Source organism: Manacus vitellinus, unplaced genomic scaffold, assembly GCF_001715985.3.
Source record: "Manacus vitellinus isolate BGI_N305 unplaced genomic scaffold, ASM171598v3 scaffold_0_pilon, whole genome shotgun sequence".
NCBI classification, from domain to species: domain Eukaryota; kingdom Metazoa; phylum Chordata; class Aves; order Passeriformes; family Pipridae; genus Manacus; species Manacus vitellinus.
The window spans coordinates 52,897,063-52,918,915 of NW_021938789.1; the positions used below are offsets into that span (position 1 = coordinate 52,897,063).

General features: G+C 36.3%; 1 protein-coding gene across 2 annotated transcripts in view; it reads left to right on the plus strand.

The window, feature by feature from the left end:
• LRBA (LPS responsive beige-like anchor protein) overlaps window positions 1-21,853 on the plus strand; it is a 400,341-nt gene that overhangs the window by 317,750 nt on the left and 60,738 nt on the right. The gene's annotated exons all lie outside the window — the stretch shown is intronic.

Genomic DNA, 21,853 nt, shown 5'->3' on the forward strand with positions numbered 1-21,853 from the left:
TGACCTTACAGTCATTACATGTCTGAATTCACATCCTTCAGTTGTTTGCTCTGGTAGCTGAAGGGCCTTTCCACAAAGACAGCAATAGGAAAACATTAAGAAAGTGTATTTTGGTTGTGAATTCTTTCAGAACTGTGATCCTACACCACCTACTGCTTTGTGTCTTTTAATGAGATTAGAAACCAACTGAGGATTCCATAGAGACATCTTCATACTCTATGTTGTACAATAAAGGGGGCCTTTTTTCTCTCTTTGTAGGGTTTATGAAATAAGTACTTGAAAAAGAAAATGAAACTATACCTGTATCCCATGGATACATTTCCCTTCAGCTTATGCCTCAACACATAATGCTGAACTAAATGGTCATCACATACTGTTACTTTTATGCTGACTTTATTCAGTCTAGAAGATGAACAAGGCTCATTTAATACATTACTCTTTTTCTTCTCCATACTGTTACATTTATATATCTTCAAACCCTATTTATTGCACACTGTTTGAACTCTCTTCCGAAAAAAAGCATCCTACATGGCCTTTTCTTTAATATTCACTCAGTAGTATCTGCATCATCCACAGACATGATTAAGTTTACCTTTATGTGACTTTCAAGTGATGAGGCAAATGTATTATTTCTGTTTTATAAATGCCCTACTAATAATGGATGTCTATTTTGAAAGTATTCGGAGGTGAGATTTTTTTCAGAGTATTAAGCATTCTGCAAATTCCGAAATAAAAGACAAAATGTTGGTTTTAATTTGGGTCTGTTCTCACTTGCTTTGCCATTCAGCCCAAGAAACAGTTGTGTTTGTATAACTGGGTATCCAGAACGACAGTCTGTAAATAGTGTGACAGGGCAGAAAACACTTGAGTCAGCATTGCAGCTGAAACCTCAGCAAATCTTACCTTGACCACGAAATATTGTGAAAATAACCTCGGAACTAACCACAGTTTGATAAACCTTTGTATCAAATTAGATATCCCCAAAAATATAGATTGGCTAATGAGTACTTGTAAAAAGGTTGGTGATTAGAATTAGATGGCAGTCCTGTAGCAGGGATGAAATCCAGCTTTCCAAAAAAAGTCAAGTTTAACGCAAAAATCTTTTCTCTTTTAAATATCTTGAAAAATTACCACTCTGTGCAAAAGCAGACATGAAACTCTTTTCCATTGTTTTGTGGGGTGCCAATATGCCAAAGACTGACAGTCTCTGTTATAGATCTTACCAGTCTTTCCATGGCACATAAAAATGGACACTGGATTTTCAAAGTTATTTATTTTCTGTAAACATGAAGATTACAGGTTTGTTTATCTATGTCCAGTATGATTATTTGGCATTTCATGAAATGACAGGGAAAGGCAAGTTTGCTCTGAAGGCCAGTGTACTGAGAAAGTACATTACCAAAAAATTGACATATATAAATATCCATTGTATTGCTGAGGGTTTTAAAGTCATATTTGCTCTTAGATATGACTTTCTGTTAAACTGAGGTGAAGTACTCAATATACTATATATAACTCAATGTACTATATATAACCTTTCTCTCTAATGGGTTAGATGTACAAGGAAACATAAATGTGGCTAGGTAGATTGGGATTTTTTTTCTTACAGAGTATGTGAGGCTGGTTTGTTTTGAAGGAATAAGGTGGGCAAGAACTCATTACATGTTTTAAAAAATTTCAAGAGAGATCAGAAATTCCTTTAAGTGTGGGTGGATGGTTGTTTTGCAGCTAGTCTATGTAAAGGATTTTAATTTTTCCAAGAAAAATCTGGAATTTATCACTCAGAATAAGAAATGTGCAATGGGGCAAAAGAGGGTACTCCTAGACATATGCTGTCAGTTATGTGTTTTCTTGGATGAAATCTGATTTTATTGTTTGGAAGTAGTCAGTAGGCTTCTGTTAACAGCCACAAACACTGCCAGAACAAAGAACTGAAAGAAGATAATGAATCTGCCAGACCCTTCCTACAAAGGTGAATGTTCTACCAGAAATCACATTACCCTGGAATTCCTGATTATTTCAGATTTGCAGTTTTGCTGCGAAAACTCTTCACCTGCAGCAGTTAAGAGGTCACAACTATTGTAAAAGTTCCAAGGTCTGCTTCTGCTGCATAAGAAAAGATCTATGGCAGTGACTTGCCAGCAGGTTTTTTTTCTGGGACCCCATAAAATTTTCCATTGAGGGTACATTTTCCTGGATAGCAAATTTAAGCTGAGTGACAGTAAGCCAAGACTTTCCTTAATTACCCTTTGTGGTCTCTTAGAAGTATTCCATAGACCAAAGGCATCTGCAAACCACAGGTTGAGAACCACTGATTTAAGGAAGTGGCAGTAGTTAATTGTTCATGTGTCATTGTTAAAATGAGCATCAATTCAGTCTTGTGATGAACTGTCTTGTTGCTGTGACTGGCGATTATGGTTTTGTAGTGGTATAATTGTTAGTCTAATAGAGGTAACTGAGGTTAACAACAGAGATAAGTAAATATCGTGGAATTATTTCCTGCCTTTAATCCTGGTGACATAGCAAATATATTAGCAAATCCCAACAAACCTCCAAATTTATTAGGCCCTGAAGGGGGGTATTTGAGCTTTACTAATATGAGGCAGATCGCATGCCAGATAAGTCCTAGTAAACATAACTTTCAGGTGATAGTTTGTTTTCAGAGGATTTATCCCATTAAAACTTGTGCAGGGTTTTGCACACAGAGCTGTAGGAGCTTTTATTAACTGTCATAATTCTACAGATTTTACTTGTTGATACTGAATGTGGACGTGTGTGACACAGTTGCTTTGGCTGGTTGAAAAATAGTGCCTATTGTAAATTTTGAATGAGTCTGTGGTCTGCAAAAACAGCTGTAATAAATTGTAAGGTATGTGTTGTGCATGCTCATTTTCCAAACAATTTTTGAGTTGTTTCAGCTCAGAAGCTGTTTTTGGAAAAAAACTCAAAAAAAGTCCTTTGAAAAAACAGGCCTTTTCTGTTACTGAATAAATACAATCTTATGGAATTGGAGAGGAATAAGTGGTTATGTTTGATATCTTTATTCCTTTTACAAATGGGGAGAGGGATTAAAAAAATAAAAGAAGAGCAGGTGGTGTCTAGTGTCTACTAGGTAAATTCCTCACTTCAGGTTTGATATTCACATATGTGACATCCTGGCACTGCCTCTGGGCACAGGCTAAATCCTGATTTGTTTGGGACATGTAATCCTGGATCTTGCAAACCAGCAGAATGGAAGAGAGCGTTGTGCCATCCCCCCAGTTAGGCCGTCACTGTCCCAGGCACTGAGCTACCAGACAGCTGTGTAAGAAGTAAATTCAGTTTAATTAGTACAGCACGAGAAGTAAATCATATTGCAGGTGAATATTTACAGCATTTGGGTTGATTCTTGCTGCTACAGAAAGAGCAAGTGGTTGTAACTTCCCTGGGGATGAGATTCGGGTCCTAGGAATGCTGTGGAGCACCCAGGTATGACCAAGTTTAGTGTTCCTCCAGACATTGTGGAGGATAATCAAAACAATTGTGGCATGTAATTTACTCAAAAGCATTTCATTATTTAGATGGCTGTGGAATGACCCAATCCAACTGGTATGCAGGTGGTGATCTGGTAGTTTTGAAGCAGATGCAGTTTTATAATGCAGGTTTCAGTTCATATACTGGAATGACTTAAAACAGCTATATTTTTTTTCCTAGCAAGCTATAAATGAGTCCTTGGTTTGCAGTTGTATTCAATTATTTTAAACCTATTTACAATGTATTCTATTGTAAAGCCATGACCTTTGATCTCCAGAATGGGTGCATGTCTTTTGTGGGAAGCAGGAAGTCTTGGGGCAAGTGACACTTGCAGTGCAGTTTATTTTACTTAGACTTTGATTCCCCCCCCTCCCCCCTGTTTCTAGAACTGAAGACAAATTTCTGTTTCTATTGGATTATAAACAGGTTCTGGATAGCTTCAGCTGCTGCATAGTGCAGTGATATTTTAATTTGCTCGGTAGACATGTTTACTGTGTACTGTGTAGTTTATGAGTGTTACCATAAATGAGGTAATCTTGCATCTTGGTTTCCATGTGTGAAACATTACATGAGCTAATGCAGCTGCGCCACTGCTCGCTGGGTATTAGTAGACTTTATTTGGACGTAAAGTTTATACTGAGCTACTTTAAATATTTGTGCTAAAACTGGTAGTGCTGCTTTTTTTGATGTGTTTTATATGACACTGACGGATGCCAAATTTCACAAAGCAATGTCAGAATATACATTCTGCTTTGTACCCCCCTTGTTCTCAATAATGGAGATTCCAGAGTGAAATAAAATTAATGACAAAATTTTTAATTTATGTTCAGTTAGTGTTTCAGGGACTGGTTCATATTAAGTATACCTAGGAACAGTAGCTTCCTAGCATATTGTAGAAGTCCTAAAAACATACACATTCTCTCCAAAATCTGGATTTGGAATTTGAAGTGACACATGTGGGTTGGGAGAAAACAGAAAGCTGATTTCTGCTCTGTGTTTGAAGATGTATAAGTAAAGATTTTTCCATAGTTCAGTTTTACCTACCAAAATCCTTGAATCATCGTGTTTTTTAAAAGTCTATGTTTTTAGCATCTAGGGCTGTAGTCTTTTTACTTAATTAAAAATGTTGCACGTTTTCAGTTTATGTAGCTAGTTAGGAAGGTGTAATACACAGTAAGCTATAAAATATGTCAGTCTATTTTGCTAACTCTAGTATTAACACTTGCATGTAATTTCTTGGGTTGAACTTAAATTTATGTCCTCTTTTATAAATCAGAATAAGGGACATCTGTGAAGTACATTTAAAAAGACACTAAAATTATTTTGTCTGATTAAGTACTTAAAAATAAGTTCTAAAGAAACGGGTATATATATTTTTATAAGCATCTTTGAAACTCCTCCTGCTGAGTACGTATTCTGAAGATCTCCAACGTTACCTCATAGTTTTCTCAAAATAGAATTGAAAGTTATTTTTACATCTTTAAAGCACTTACCTGGAGAAAGCAACCAGTTGTTGCTGAAACCCGCTTTCCTACATCTGTGTTTCCTTTGCTTCTTACTCTTCATCCCTTAACAGGAACTTCAGCTTCTCCCAGATATTCCTTATGATATTGCAGCTGAAGCAGCACCACCACTTTTGGTGGCTGCCCATGAACTGGCCAGTGTGCATATGCTGCCTCACCAGACACAATGACATGGGTATTATGGATATGTACTGCCTGGATTTCTCTTGGTGGAGGTATTTGTTTACCCCTCTTGCCTGTGCCTGACCATGGATTTTCTGAAAAGCTGTACAAATCTAATTATCTTTGAGACTTTCACCCATCTTTCAAATCTACTTGAAATAAGCCAGAGATTTCCATGGCTCTAAGGGAGACATGAACAAATAGGTGAACTGACAAGAAACTTAGCCCCTAAAGCTTATTTCCTTAGGGGAGATATTTAAAAATCAAATCTAAATTCAGTATTTTAAGCCCTTATGGTACCTATGTAAGCTCAACTCAGCACACAAACTTTAAACCAACAAATCATTCTCAGGAGTTTTACAACTGGATTTTTACCAGTACTTGAATCTTCATTCGATGTCTGGTTTTTTGTTCGACTTTTTTTTTTTGGTTGTGTGGTGAATATTATGGATATTCTTGTTTGTGTGTAAATTATACTTTAGTTCCTTATGGTAATTTTGCTCCTTATATGTATTAGTCATTATGATGTGTCTAATCAGAGGAATGTGGAGTCACTTTGCGTCGTCAGAAACAAAATGACTGTATGGCATGGTTTTGATTTTGTTTTGCCAAAGTCCAAACCTATGAATTTTCTGAAGGAGAAGTCTTTGGGATTTAGGTATTAAAAAAGGACAGGCTTGCTATACATATGGAATTAATGAAGTCCTCTGTAAAAGAAACAAGTTTTTGAAACTTAACTGTTGGTAATATTTGCATTTTATACCCCTGTGTGTGCAGAGATTAACATAAGGCTCAACGTAACCTTAGTTGCTTGTTTTCATATTTTTATTAATTATGTGCTTTTTACTGGCTGTACTAAACAGTTAGTTTCCCTTGAGTGGTCCAGCAGCTGTAAGGCCTTTGAAAATGTTCGTTAGTGTACGTCTCACTCAATATAATGTGAACCCCCCACTGTTTTATGTAGAAGGATCTTTAGGTTACATAGTGAAGTTAGTCTACAATCTCTTTTTATTTGTGGTTTCAAGTAAACTTTTTCTTTGAGGTTTTTGCATTTTTTAGTCTCCAGCCTTTCTCACTTTAAATTTTGCTGTAGTTTGTGTTTTTCCTTAATCTATTGCTCTTGAAATAGTTAGCTTTCAGAAAGTTTAAGGTTTTATCATTTACCAGTTTCCAAAGCAGTTTTCTAATTCTGTGGATAGATGGTTGAAAATCTGAACTCTGAAGTCTCAGATTTTCCTAGGCAATTAAAAATCACACTATATTTTGAGGTCCAAAATTTTTTATAATAATTTTCAATTTTTTAACTCTCGCATAACTGGAAAGAATGAATTGTGGCTTTCAGGAGCTGGCAGTGTAGCCCTTCTCCTTCCTCCTCTTGGTTTCCCTGTGCAAACTTACTGAAGGAACGAAGGTCTTTTTCTTCTCTTCCTCCCTCTTCTGCACTCCCAAGATCACAGTCACTGGTCAGACAGGATTTGTGCCTGGCAAAGACTACCATGTTCTTGTGAATTTACATGATTAGGCAGCCACTGTCGCTTTCTGTTCCTGGTAGATCTGCAAGTTCTGACTCTTCTCCCTCTCTGAAGGTTTTTTGCTGGGTGCTTGAGTATTGCTTGAGTATTGAGTATTTAGTTCTGTGCAGAACTAAATCCTAATCATTACACTGTACTGTTATCATCTAGTGGCAATGAAATGACTGGAAAACAAACACTGAAACACAAGGCAGCTGGTGAAGTTTCTGTCCATAACTAAGTTACAAGCTTTTAAGGACTCTCTTTTCTCTTTCTTTTGTCCATAGAGTGTAATACTGAATTTCTTACATATATCCACAGCTCAGGACCAATAGTATAATTGTAATACTTAAAAGTTAGCACCAATTGATTTTAAGAACCTTTTGCATGTTAGTATTTTTACTGCTCCAGTGTCCAGGAATATATTTTGCCAACATCTTAACATTCAATTTTGGGGCAGGAACAGATATAGTTATGTCAAATATGAAACCATACAATTTTAATTGTCATTATGTCATGATAATAATGGCTTTTCCCATATACACACTTTGATTTTTGCAGGTAAAAAGTTTTTATCTTTCTCTATATCTGTGTGTGTGTACGTGTATACACACTAAGCTGAACATTTTTCTTGTGAGTTTTTAGTATTGCCAATAATCATACACTAAAAATTTCATTTCAGGTCATAACAATAGGGCTTTTCATAGGTAATTTGAAGGATAAATCAGTAATTACGCATTTAATTGGCTAATAAATCATGGCACATTTCCCTTATTTTCTGTAGTGCTATGCTAAATCTTTATAATGTGGCCTGGTGTATTTTTGTAAAAAAAGAAAACTAAATGGCTTGTTTAGTGTATGTACAGTGCACGAGTGACATAAATATGTAAAGCCTTCTAAGGTGTTTACTGTGTTATATGAGAAGTCCCTGTGATTACATACCTATGGATTTTATGAATGTACATTTTAAAGAAGGTATTGAAGTTTTAGCTTTTACACTACATCTTGTATATATTTAGTATGTAAATAGCAAGAGGGGAGCTTGCTCAAGCTGAAACAAATTTACAAAAAACCCTGCAGCAGAACTTTCTGAAATATATGCATTTGTGATTGTTATAATATCAAATCTCAGATTTTTACAGTTAATTCTGTTAATTTTCAAGGTGGCTATTTAGTTATGATTTTTTTTTTAAATGGTGAATGGGAGATTTATTTAAATGCTTTAAAATTTGAGAGAGGTTTTAGGTAGCAGAATCTCTGCACGTGATTTCTATCACTGCTGCAGGTTACTTTATTTCCTTACGAGTTAGGGCTTGGGGTCATTTGATACATTCGTTCCTATTTAGAGGTTGAATTTTTACAAAAATACTTAATGAATAAAATAACATTAACATTGCCACAATTCAGTGATGAATACAGATCACCTTAGATAAAAAAAGAATGAAATGTAGACGTAGACAGAGCTTTTTCTAAATGTGGAAAGGCATCGGTCATTTTATTGTTTGCCTGCGTGTGAGGAAACTGGAGAGGAGGGTTGTTAAAATAAAAATTAGGATTAACATAACTGATCTGAAAGAATTTAAGGCATGAGGGATATTAAATTATGCACCTACCATATTCTCTCATCTCAGTGGTAAGGTCATTATGCAAAGTCACCAAAAATTTTCCTTGATTACTCTTTCAGGAACAGATAAGCAGAATTTCAAGACTCCTCCACTTATGTACATGTTTGCAAACCAAATTTAACTGGATTTTGAGTTTTTGTGAGAAGGGGAATACAAATATGGCTGATGGTAATTCCAGTGCAGTATACTTTATACTTTCATCTGTAATGTCAGAAGGATTGTGGATAGTGCACACTTCTGTCTAGGTGATTGTATGCATGAGGGCAAGTGGCAAATACTGACTTTGTCTAGAAGATTTCTAAATAAAATGAAATTTTTCTGAGTGTGTATTTCCATGTCACCTGATCCCTGGAATAGACTCTTTCTATAATACAAGTTTGTTTTGAGGGAGAAAGGAAAAGGTTTTCTTAAATCTAAATTGTTTTATAAAGCAATTTATTGTGGAATAACAATAGGAAGATTTATATTAATATAAAACAATGTTTCTGAATAGATTTTAGTATGTGTGCATACATGCTAAGAGAAGTAGTAGACATACTCTATTATTACATTTAGTTTAAAAAAAAAATCCATCAGCGTGGGGTGGCTGCATAAATGTCCATTACTTTGATGTTTTGTTTAATTATAAAATATCCAGTTGAATTTATTTACATCCTGGGGGAAAAAAAGGTATTTAGAGAATTGAGGGCGTTGTAAGTTGAGGGATTAACAAATGGTTTCTAGCATTACATTAATAAACGTTTGGAATATTCTGCATTAAGGTTGATATACTCCACCTAAAGCACTCAGCCATCCTCTGTGCCACTCCCCAAATTAAATACAGCAGTAACTCAATAGGACCAGTCAGAGAAGTTCATCTTACTTTGGAATGTTTGGTAGTAAGCGAGCATACCCTGTCTAATCCTTCTGTGGCAAGGTTGTCACAGAACAAACGTTTTTGAAATATGACTGTTTGTGATTATCCTAGATATTTCTTGAAACAATAACGAAGTAGAGAATAAGTTCTTTCCAAGGAGTACTACCTATTTTTACTTTGATTCTCACAATTTTCTTAATATAATTTATTTCAAACCCCATGGTAGTTGGAGGACAGACCCAGAACTGAATCTGGAACTGAAACCCAAACATTTGATTAAACAAAATGATAACTTCCTGAACCTTTTTCCACAAAGGTGTAAAGGAAGACGATTACCCCACGTTCAGTTATCTCATAAATCATAACAGAAATGTGATACATGGCTTCAGTAATTTATAAATGGGGCAAAAAAAGATATTTCTGTTCAGAAATACAGTCCACCACAGCCATGTTCCTCCTAATGAACAGTGTGATGAATAACTGTTTTCCATTTGCCCACTATACCAGTCTTGGAAATGTCACATCACTGCCAGATTATTTTCTATGGGCACAGTATTATGTTGTGTTTTATTCTGTTACAATAAGATGGAAGAGAAGTGTAAAGAGAGCAGGAGTCAATCATTAAGAGACACATTTTAAGCAAAGATCATGTCTATTCTTTAATTGACAACACTGCAGTAACATTTATAGATACAGAATACTGTTACATTTTGATTGTATTTCAGGTTCCTTTTCTTTACTTGTGAGTTAGAAGTTCCTGGCAAATCTGAATCTACAAAATAAATATAAACCACACTGCAAGGATGGGTCCCTCAGAGAGAGAGCGAGAGAGGAGAAAATGATTTAATGCAATAATGATTTTAGCTATACACAGGCATCCCTTTTTTGTCTCTATTTGTTAAATTACCTGACGTCTACATGTGTAACTTAAACAAAATTTTGTTCTCCAGTCTTTCTTCCTTTTGAGCTATCTTCTCAAGGAGAAGGATGATGAATGGAAACATAAACACAGCATGAGAATGTGAACTAGTTCCCAAACATTTCAGTGGTTTTTATAAACAACTGGTCATTGTTACCTTTTGCTGGATTACAGTTTCCTTTAGAACAACAGTGCTCTTCAGCTGCATTGCAAAGTTGATTCTAAATGTTTTTGCATAGTTGCTTAAAGGCTTTAATGTTTAAATAATGGTTATATAATTATACATTGTTTAAACAATTAGCTTTTAAGTCTAGCAATAAGCTCACATTTTATACACATACTACCAAAAAATGATAATGAAACTGCATTTTAAAGATATGAACTGTCGTTCAAGTGAGCAACCATAGTTTATGGACATTTGTTTCGATTTTAAAATCTGATTTTTAACATGCTCCTTTTCAATTGTAACATAAATAGTGATTCCTGCTGTTCTCCTGGGCCGCCCTGTGAAAACAGACATGGTCAGCCTCAAGTTTTTCACCTTCTGAACCCCATTTTCAGCATTCCTGTGTCCTCTTCTCTACAATAGGAAGTGCCGGTTTGTGTCTCGCTGGTCTACGCAGATAAAAAGTGTTGTCTGAGGTTTGAACTGAGTGCCTTGGAGGGGTAGGATTAATATCACAGTGTGTTAGTTGTCCCCTAAGACATCGTGGCAGCTCTTGGTTTACATTTTGAAACAAGCAAAATTACAACAATTGACACAATTAATTAAGATAATGCTTAGTATTTTAAGTTTTAAAAGGTCTCCTCATATTTTGGGTCCACTATTTTTGCTTAAGCTATGATTTGGTTGCCTTTTTAAAATAACACAGTATTACATTTTTAGTCTTCTTGAACAGCATTCATGGAGTGATTAAAATAGAAATTTTTTAGATGTATAATAGTTTAATACAGTAGCAGAAAGTCTAAGGATAGAAAAATCACTCTTTAAAAGTGAAATACATTTTATCTGTTTTATAGAAGCATTTTAGAAATCCTATTTTATAGTCGCACTACATTTTCATTTTAGATACTGTAGATTTTTAACGACTTTCTAATTTATACAATTTTTGTTTCATTGTCAAAACATTTAATTATATCATGTCTTGAAGGTGTAAAGCTGTCAAATAAATCAGAGGCTCGGTATAAACATTTGGTGAATTGCTCTTGCTACCATACTGTAGTTGTTACTGGGCAGTTAGTGGAACTTTTTTAAAGCATTTACTCAGCAGGTACAGGACAACACTGGTACAATGAATTGCTGATTGCTTGTAAAACAGCAGGTAGTAATGCCCTCACTCTTTGTAACTCTGCTTTGTAAAATCAAGTGGCAAGAATAGCGTGGCAGAGGGAGCCAAGGCACAGCGAATATGATTCCTGCCTAAGGGCTGCTGGAGATTGCCAGTCTTATTTAAAAAAAAAAAAAAAGGTATGTGTGATTGTTACTGTTTTCCATAGCCCAAAAAAATGAAGTTCCCACCACTAGAGGGAAGGGACCGCCTTCATGCTTTGAAAAATTTGGCAGCACGGGGAATGGAAAGGCTGGATTTCTGGATGAAGGCCTTAATAGCCATATTAAAATAAAATAACCAAAAAAGCTAACAAAAAAAAAAAAATCAGCAACTTGCAGGTGGTTTGAAAATGTTTAACCTCTGAAACAGGACAAGCCTTTTTTTTTTTTTTTTATCAATATTTTGTCGCGGTGTCAGTACAAACTGCAGGGCTGCCCAAAGCCGGGCTTGGATGAAGTAAATTAGTTCTACTTTGAAGCTTTTCTTCTCTGCCCCTTTCAGAGTGAATGGGGAGGCCCTGGGCTGAAAGCTGCTTTTCATTAGTGCCCCCACATACCTATTTGAAAGGAAGAGCTCTCTTAGCACACACAAGCACGGGGGTAAAGGAAAGCTTCCTTTCTCGGCCACAAGCCCGTCGGCTGCACGGCTCCTCGCCTCTCTTTCCAGTCAGGTGGTTCCCAATCAGAGTTAATTACTCCGGTCATTTATTCTAATCGCCCTCCCTCGGTGGCGGGGTGGCACCGTTTGAAGCGGGCCGGGTTTGAAAGCCGCCGCAGGGTCCCCGGCAGCGGCTCATTAGCGCAGCCGGGCGTGGGTGCTCCGCCGGGTGACACCCAGCGGGCCCATGACCCTTCTTTCCACCTCCCCTCCCGCTCGGCCCGCGGCAGCGGAAGCGGGGCTCCGGTTATTGTCCCGGCGCTGGGATGCGGGGCCAGAGCCGCCGGTGCGCTCTCCCGGCAAGCGGGAGCGGCGCTTTGCCGGCTGCGGCATTCCCCGAGTGGGGACCGCCGGCCCCGCGGGGAAGGGCATCCCCAGCTGCCTCACCCGCCATTTTATATTGTTGCCAAACGCTACCAAAGGGTTTCTTTGCTGTTCGGCATTTACCTGGAGTAATTAAAGTAAAGGGTAGAGTTGAAAATACAGAGCTGGTTTCCCATCGTACGCTCTTCGGGGTGGTGCTCTTGAAGCTTTGGTGATGGAGGTTGGAGGAGGTATCCACAGCCCTGAGGTGGACAGAGGTTGAAGGAGATAGTGATGGCACTGAGGTGATGGAGGCTGGAGGAGATAGATACCTGCATCTGTGAGATGACAATTGTTGGAGGAGGTACCTGCATCCCTGAGGTGACAATTGTTGGAGAAGGTACCTGCATGCCTGAGGTGATAGAGTTTGGAGAAGGTACCTGCATGCCTGAGGTGATAGAGTTTGGAGGAGATACGTGTGGCACTGAGGTGACAGAGGGTGCAGGGATATCTGCAGCATTGAGTGCCCTCTGATGTGGTGGTGGTACTAAAGAGCTGTGGGGACCTTCAGCTTTCCTGGGTAAAGTCAGGCCCTTATGGCTCTTAACAGCCTCAGACTTTGAGACAAAGACCTGGTCTTCTCCTTGTGCTTAGCATACTGTGGGTAAGGTAAGCTGCTCCACAGGCATGGGATTTTATAAAAAAAAAAATCATCTTATTAGTGTTACCTCACTAGACTAGGTGGTTTTATTAGAATGTTATCTCATTAAAACTTTGTAATTTGGTTGCTGCTACTTTAAAACATGGCATAATATTGTGCTTGGGGTTTTTTGTTTTTGCATACTTTTTAAGCTTGTTCTTTTTTCATCCTGGCAAGTAATGTCATAGCTGGTTGTTGTTTTCCCTCTAAAGAGCAAGAGCTACCCCTAGGAGTTCAGTCTCTGAATTAAACGTTTATTTGGAAGATGGGAGTTAAATATTATTTTATTACAGTATATTTTTATTTTATTTCAAAATGTTAGGGGGGTTTTAGGACACCTATGAAGAAAAAATTATATTACTTACAGAAGGGAAAATTCTAGTGTTTTCTAGCATCTTATTTAGCCTATTACTGGAGAAAACGTAATTGATAAAAATGTTAAAAACCGACCATAATCTTTTTTAGCATATAACCTCTGAATGTTCATAGTATTCATCTCCTATGCCCTTCACACTAACATGGTTCATGGCAGAGTAATATAAAGGTTATGAAAAGTTTGCTCTCAACTGGCTACAGAATGTCTGTTGCACTTGGAGGTGTTTATGCCTTGGTTTCCTGAGCATGCTCAATATACTCAATATATCACTTGCCGTTCTGTGTACAGCTGTCAGTGGAAATTTGAAGCTGTTTAGGTGCAAGAAGGGAATAAAATCTAGAAGAAATTACTCTGTCTGCAAGAAAGTGTTGTGAACAAAACTACTTCAAACTCAACATGCAATACATGATGAAATTAGAATAAAGACATAGAGATTTCTCATTCTCTAAGAATGGACATTTAAAGAAGTAATTAATACATACAATCCATTTTCAGTTTGATTTCGTTCAGGCATTGAACCTGACTCCTGAGAGCTCTTTGTTCTGTTATGAATTCCAGCACTAGCCAACCTACTCCCAGGGAGCATGAGACAGCCCAGTGGATCCACTGGGACAGGGCATGACAAAGAGTCAAGAGTGGGGCAGTGTCCTCCTTAATCAGGAGATTGAGGAAGCTTTTGTCCTAGTGTATTTGATAGAAGGTGGGCCACCCTTAGCACCAGTTTGTCTAGATCCAGACTTCCTGATAGCTTGCTTAGCAAATGTGCCAAAAAAAGAGGCTAAATGAGAACCTGCTGTGTTTGAGCAAGTTTGCAAAGAGCATTTAATTTTCCAAATAGTATATTCCACATATCTGATTTTTTTTTTCTTAGATGCTGAATGTCTTTGGTGCACAAATTCTCCCTTTCTCTGTAATCTTCAAATTATGATTCTGCTTTGTAATCCCATGTAAATACCAACTTTAAGAAGTCTTATGACCTTGCCAAACACACCTTGTGTTGTCCTGCTAAGCGACCACTCAGAATGGTCAGGGCTGCACTGTTCATAATCATCTCAAGGAAGCAAATCCTGTTCTTATCTATGTGTGTTAGCCCCAGGGTGGGTTACACATTTGTCCCACGTGATGATATAGTGGCGTTTCCTATTTTTGTAGCTGTTTGATTTATTCAGATGTGGTACCCTAATTGCCTTTTTAAATCTTGTGTTCTGTTCCCCAAAAGCTTTGGAATAGTTCTATTCTGTGAGTTAACAGACAAGTCAAATTACGAGATTGAAATGACTTGTCTGCCTGACTTGCATCTAAACTGTGTTTTAAATTTTAAATTCCTTGACCTTTTGTCATACCATTTCCTAATCTTAAACAATTTTTTCTAGAACATTTTTTTTTCCACGCAACTGGCTTCAAAGACAAATTAGATTAGTCTCTACAACTCTTAAGATGTTTGCTTGTGCTGTTTGCAGTGATTTGAAGGCCATGTGTTTGCAACTGTTTCTGTCATCCTCTTACATGCATACTGATACTTGTTGATCATCACAGTTCTTGTGAATTGCATATACAACTGACACATCAAAGCGAGGTATAAATGCTGCAAGCTGTAGAAACAGAGTGCAAAAATAAAGCAACAGCTGACTTTTAGGGCTTACAGAGCGAATCCTACAAAAGGAAGAAAAGTACAAGCGGTTTAAATGTAAAATACATTAAAAAATCACTAGTTTCTCACAGCTTGAAGTGTATTGTGCTGTCATTAACCAAACAGTATGCTTAGGCTTAAACTTTGAGCATTAAATGGGCTGGTAGTATCCAGCCTAAATGCTTAACATGAGATCTGTTCCAACTGTAGTTTTGTCTGTTCACAGAAACCAGGTTTTGTATTTTAATGATACAAGTTCAGTTCATATTTATGGTGTTTTCTAAAACTTCATGACCTTCACTGCAGTCACTCAAGTTTCACTGTATACTGCATTCAAATTATGCTAGTTGTGTATTCAGTAGGGTAAAACCCCACCACTGATTAAGTGTGCTTTAGTAGTTCCCTGAATTTCAGAATTTGGCCTGTTTGGAGCTTCAGTTTTTTAAAAGGTTGTACAGTCTCAAAGGCAAGCAAGCATTATGTGGTTCAAAATTTTGTAGTGCGTGTTTTGCCCTCTCTCTTAACAGGAAAGAATCTGTAACATAAAAAGGTGAGTCACTGTTTACCATCCCTTTTGGAGGTATTGGGTACTCAAGTTCAGGAACAACTGTGATCCTGTTGGCAAAGCTCAGGGAGATGCCAGGCAGAAGTCCCTTGGCTAGAAGTATAAAAGTTAACTGAAGTGTTAGAAGCAGTTTACCTGCATTAACATTCTGAGAGAAAAGATAACCAGCACAGAGAACTTGCATTGTGAAATGCACTCATATGTTGTGGGATTTTGGTGTTTGGTGGTTGAGGTTTTTTTTTGTTTAAACACCCGTCATTTAAACTAATTTCACTGAGCCAGCTATCAGCTGTGTGGTTAACAGCCTGTGCTTCCATGGGTAATAGGTTCCAGATCCAGGCTGTCAGTCTTCATGCCAACAAGTGCTGGAGGAACTGGGAGAGGAATTGCTGAAATCTGGGGAGAAGGGAACTTCCTGCCTCTTTTTGGTGCTGTGTGTGAGGATTTTCAAAAAGAATTTTCATTCCCTGTCTTGACCTCAGGGATATTGATGACTTTTCTGCAGGAGAGAATCCTCTTAACAATGTAGCAGACATTTTAAATGTGGACAATAAATGCAGGGATGTGGTTGGAGGAAGTGGAAATGGTGGATAACTCAGCAACACCTCCTGGTGTTATAAATACTTGCTTTTAGCTATGTTTGTAGTAATAAATAGTTATGGTTTAACCAGTCATCGTAAGATTTTCTGTTTGTCTTGGGAAAAGGTCAAATGCAAGCCACATATATCAGTATTATCACAGTTATATATAATGTTAGCCATTTGTGTGATTTCACAATTTTAATTAAATATGGCTTTTATATATTATTTTTCATGTAGGAGAATTTAATAAAGACCTCATGATCATTTTTTTATTTCTACCACAGTTCTATATCCTTTCTAGCTCTGGCTGAAACCAAACAATTGGGAAGAAGCCATTCTTGGTATGTCTTTTGGAAAACATCTTTTGGTTCTAACAGCCATATGCTTGTGTCGTCTTCTCACGTGTAACTTTGAAGATCCTGAAGATCTAAGTATAAGTTGCTCTAGTGAGAAGGCTGTGGAATTGCTCACAAGAGTGAAGATGAACCTCTGTGTAAATGTTTTCACTTTTGGCACCTAGGGTAGATGTCTAAACTTTGAAACTTAAGAATAAAAATGAAGCATTTGATCTGTTTATATACTGTTCATGTTGCCTTAAAATATTTCTCTCAAATTTGCGGATTATCAAGGATGTACTAAGAAATATTTTTTTTAAGGGTGATCGCTTTCCTTTATGGAAACAGTAGCTATGAATGCTCCAAGTTTTCGTATTCACCAAAATCTTTTATTCCTGACACCTAATGATAGACATTTTAGTTGAGAATAAAGTCAAATTTTAAAGGAAATGTAGCTTTCATTTTATAAAATACACAGCAGCTGTCTGACTTGTCCATTTAAATTACAAAATAGCTGTTGTAGACTGAATATACAAATCACCAGAAGGTACAAAAGTGATCAAGATTTTTAGCTGAACGTGCTCCTAATTGATTCTTATTTTGCTAATAATTCAGATATGAGTTAGTCATTAAATTGCAGAATATTTTTCTTTCTTTACATTCTGCTTGTGCAGAATATACCTTGCCACAGAATTTCATTAAGTTACACTATTACTCAGATTTTCTTTTTTGTCATTACTTGGTAGCTTATTGTTAAATATAGAGGAGAAGAAGAAACAGAGGAATGGAAGTTTATCTTCCAGAGTTCTCCTGTGTCTCAACTTCTCCTTAGACTGTTGATATCCTTTGTTCTGTAAGATCAGTTGTCTTTGGTAAAGCATCTGAGTTAAATGTTTTTATGAAGATTATGTTTTCCAGAGTTCTTTTTCTGTTTTATCCTGGTATTGATAACCAAGTGAAATAAAGTAAAATGCTACCTTTTGTTACAACCGTAATGAAGAATTGGCATTGCCTTTCTGGAACACACACAAAAGGAAAAATGAAATAGTTCTTATAAGGTTATCTGTAAGGTAATTGCTCAGTTTCTGAATATTTCATGCTTAAAACAAATTGCAAAATGCAGTAAATAAAACTATATGCATTTGCTTGGAACAGTTATTTAGCAAGTTAGAAACCAGAAGTCACTTAAACAGTTTTGATGTCCATTTCATCCTTCTGAAATTTGTATTACCTCATGCAGAACTCGGAGTTTTCTCCTTACTATGTCTGCTGTCCTCTCCCTTCTGATATCTTCAAGGCAGGCTCGAGTTCAGTATCTTTCTAATAACTTTTTATACATCCTTTTTTCTCAGATGCCTAACCGTGCGATCAAACGGTGTTGCTGGTTAAAGTGTGTTTGGTAATTTACTTTTAAATGCTGGAGGTCACTGAGAAACCTCAAAAGATAAAGCCAGCACTTCAAGAGTTAATATGTTATTAGGAGGACAGGAAATCTGGCAACTATTGCAGAAACTAGACCTAATGGTGCACACAAACAATTTGTCAGTCTTGGTAAATGTGAATAGCTTTCCGCAAAGTGGCCGCATTTGCTTTGTTTGAACAGCCTAAACTTTTCCTTTTCGGACTTTAAATCTTAGAAGTGAAATGTGATCCACATATTGAATCAAAATAATTTAATTCAAAACATATTTTGATTGGAACAAGGTTGACGTGGAAAGAAACTCTAGAATAATAAAAAAAAAAAGTTGAAAGGACTTTCTATCATATATTTAGCAGGAAAATTTGAAACAGTTCTAATTAGGCTGAAAAAAACAACCTTCTTCATTGTAACTTACTAAGGTCATATATCAATGTTAAGGCAGTGTTACCAACTTGTGTCTGAAAGCCTACACATGCAAACATTGTTCCAGTTGTTTGGTTTTGTTGGGGTTTGGGTTTTGTTTGAATGCATGTGCACACACATAGTTCCAAGGCAGAACATGTGCTTAGTTTAAAGTAGTTACCTGGTCCTGCAGTTATGTGGGTGTTTTGTCATGTTCAAGAAGAGTATTTTTCACCTGAAAATTGTGGTTTTGCTAAAAGTGTGTGAAATCCTAATTCGTGCTTTTCTGTTCATACATAAATATTTTTTCAAAAGGAACGTGAAAGAGACTCCATTATTTTAAATATTTAATAGGAAATTCTTTAGTTCAGGAAGGAATTGAAATATTTAGTCCATTAAAGGCAATTTTTTGTACTGGAGATCTGTAATTTCTTACTTGCTGATGTAGTATTCCTGGGTTTGTTATTTTGTTTTTTTGGTTTTTTTGTTTTTTTTTTTCAATTGAGTGAATAGGAAAGTTTATTCATGTATGAGCAGTTTTGGTTTCTCATCAAATTTTCTACTTTAATTTTAGCTATATAAACCACATGTTGTGTAGGTTGGACTTCTGTCTTTCCAATAAGAGTTGCATGCATGCTTTATGCTTTGCTTCAAAATCATTTAACTTTAGGTCAGCATAGGAATAAGGCAAGCGGGTCATTTATTTCTAAATAGCTTGATTATGAATATATATCTGTGCTGATGAAAAAAATGCAGTTAAGCCTTTCATCTAATTTCAGCATTGGAACATCCCAAACTCAAGCACAGTATATATTCATTTTTAATAGACGTAATTTCAAATGCTGTATGTCATTGCATGAAATCTAAAGCAGAAATAGGAGTAGGGGACAAAAGCCAATAGTAGTCACTTTAAAGATACAAATCTTGATTCCAAGGGGATAATATTGTTTAGGAAAATATATCATAATAAATGGTTTGAGAACTGATACTGGAAAAAGGAAAAATCTTTCCTAACCTGCTAGTCTTCTGTTCTGTCATTCCAGCCATGTTCTGTGAAATCATTTGTATCAGTATTAGACTGATGTTAGTCTTTGGTTGCCAGCAGTAAATTATTCTCCCTTCATTCCTTTCAGAAAACAGGACAGAAGATGATGCACATAAAATAGTGAATTTCAGAGTCATTCATGAAGAGGTGGTTTTGATTGCACATATTTAGTGGCATCAGATTGTGCACTTGAAAAATATTTATGAATAAACTAAAATTTCCTTGTTAAGATCAAAGCGTCTATTTGTTGATGTATCTGAAGTGTTTCTACCTTGGGAACAGAGAAATGAAAGTTACTAATAGGTGTTTGTGTTTGACATCTGTATACTGTACTTTTTAGCATATCTCAAGTGTTTTAGTCTCTGCCTAATAGATCTCATTAAAAAACCAGATATCAGCCCCAAGACAGTTTGTCAAAGTTAATATGAGTCCCCGTGGACAGAACTGACAATTTGTGTGTGGCTTCACGTGACAGTCTTTTCATGGTCTTGTTTGATCCTTTAACAATTGGACATTAGTCACTGATTTGTTTTACAATAACTCAATAGGATTGAACATTACTGTGTTGTGCTGGATGCTTTCGAGGGTTTTCTTGTTTTCCACATTTACTTTGTAGCAAACAGTAAATGATGTACTTGGTCTGCCATGGGAGCTCTAACAATTGATGGGTTTGCTTTAAGAGCAGCATGGGAAGGATGTTCCTATCCCACTGCTGTGTGCTGTGTTTAACTTGAGCCTTAATGAGCAATGGCTGTCCTGGATGCTTAAGTAATCCTAAATGCTTAGCCATCCATACCCTTGGCTTAGTTTTGCAAGAAGTAAAGGCTAACAGTGATGTTTAAAAAACCAAAAAAAAAAAAAAAACCCACCAATCCCCCGTTTTTATAACTGAATGGTTATGCAAATTGCAACTTTTTTATTTCTCAGATGGTTTCTTAAGGAGGGCCCATACCCACATAGTAGACACCAGCCTGGCTACAAAGTGCACTACATGGCCTGCTCTGGTCTACTGTGTTGTTTTCCTCGACAGTCTTATTTTTAATCATTATACAGGTTGTTAATTGTTGTTTCTTCATTGATTATGTCATAGCATAAGCACTTCCCTCCAACCAAGAGCTTAACTGTGAACCTGGAATGTCAGGCAAGCTTATTTAGCTTTTGAATTTGTGTGCTGTGTTTGGTCTGTCCTTCAGGGTCCTGATGTTGACTGTAGCCATTTTTCATTTAGCCCTTTTATTTGTGATTTGGCAACTAAGAAAGTAGATTTTAAATGGCCTAATAAGGAAAAAAAATATACTTTGCATCTGTACAAATTACAAGTGTAAAATAATTTCAAACTTGAAAAAGAGAAGTAAATTCAGGATGGTCCCAACCATTCCATGAGAAGGCAAAGAGCGTGTTTTAGTTTTGCTTTTTTAAGGAAAAAAAATCTCATTTATAATTATGTTAATCTAAGGAGATTGCACTGATATTCCTTTAGTTATTCATGTCCAAATGCTTTGTAAGGATAATATGACTCACTAAAAGTCTAGCTTTTGTAGAAAAGGAAAATATGAACAACTTACGCACACTAAATATATATAAATATTATATATATATATATATAAAAAATCATAAGTTCATAACACTATTTTTCTTGGCATTACATAGTTATAATGATAACAGTAAGTATGTTCTAGGGTTAATTTTTTTTAGCAGGATAGCATGAAAATTAATTCTGATCATTGTCATTTGCTGAGCCCTGTAGAATTTTATGGCTGCACATTGTGGTATTATGGACACTCATGAGACTCCTGACTGGTTTTATCTTATTAAACAATTTTGAAATCATTAATTTTTAATTGACCTGCTTGTGGTTTTTTATCGTTTTAATTGTGTGTCTGTGTCTAAACATTGGGTGGGGATTTTTAAATTAAAAAGAAAAAAAAAAAAGAAAAAAGAAAGAAAAAGTCCTGTCTAAGCATATATGTTGTAAGGTATTGTTATATGAACATCCAAAGAGATACTAAACTGTGCGGTAATTCATTTTAAAGGATGCTTTCAGCAATTCAGTATCCTAATAAAAGTAATAATAAAAAAAGAATGATATGATGTCTAAGATATGTACAGGTCTTTTCTTGATTGAAAGTTCTAATTAAGTGAATCGAGGAAAATTAACTGAAATTAGCTGTCAGAAAGTCACATTTAAATGAGTGATGATCTGGTGTGGCAGTAAACATTTAAATGATATAAATTGCCATTTAAGTGTATGGTTTAATGTTTGTCATGCATTAATATGACATGAGACTGCAGTGACAATCAAGCAGCTTGCTCTAATTTGAACATATTTAGGGCTTTTGTGTGGAGTGCACCACACAAATTAAGACAATTGCTGGTTTTATGTGTCAATTTAAATCTTG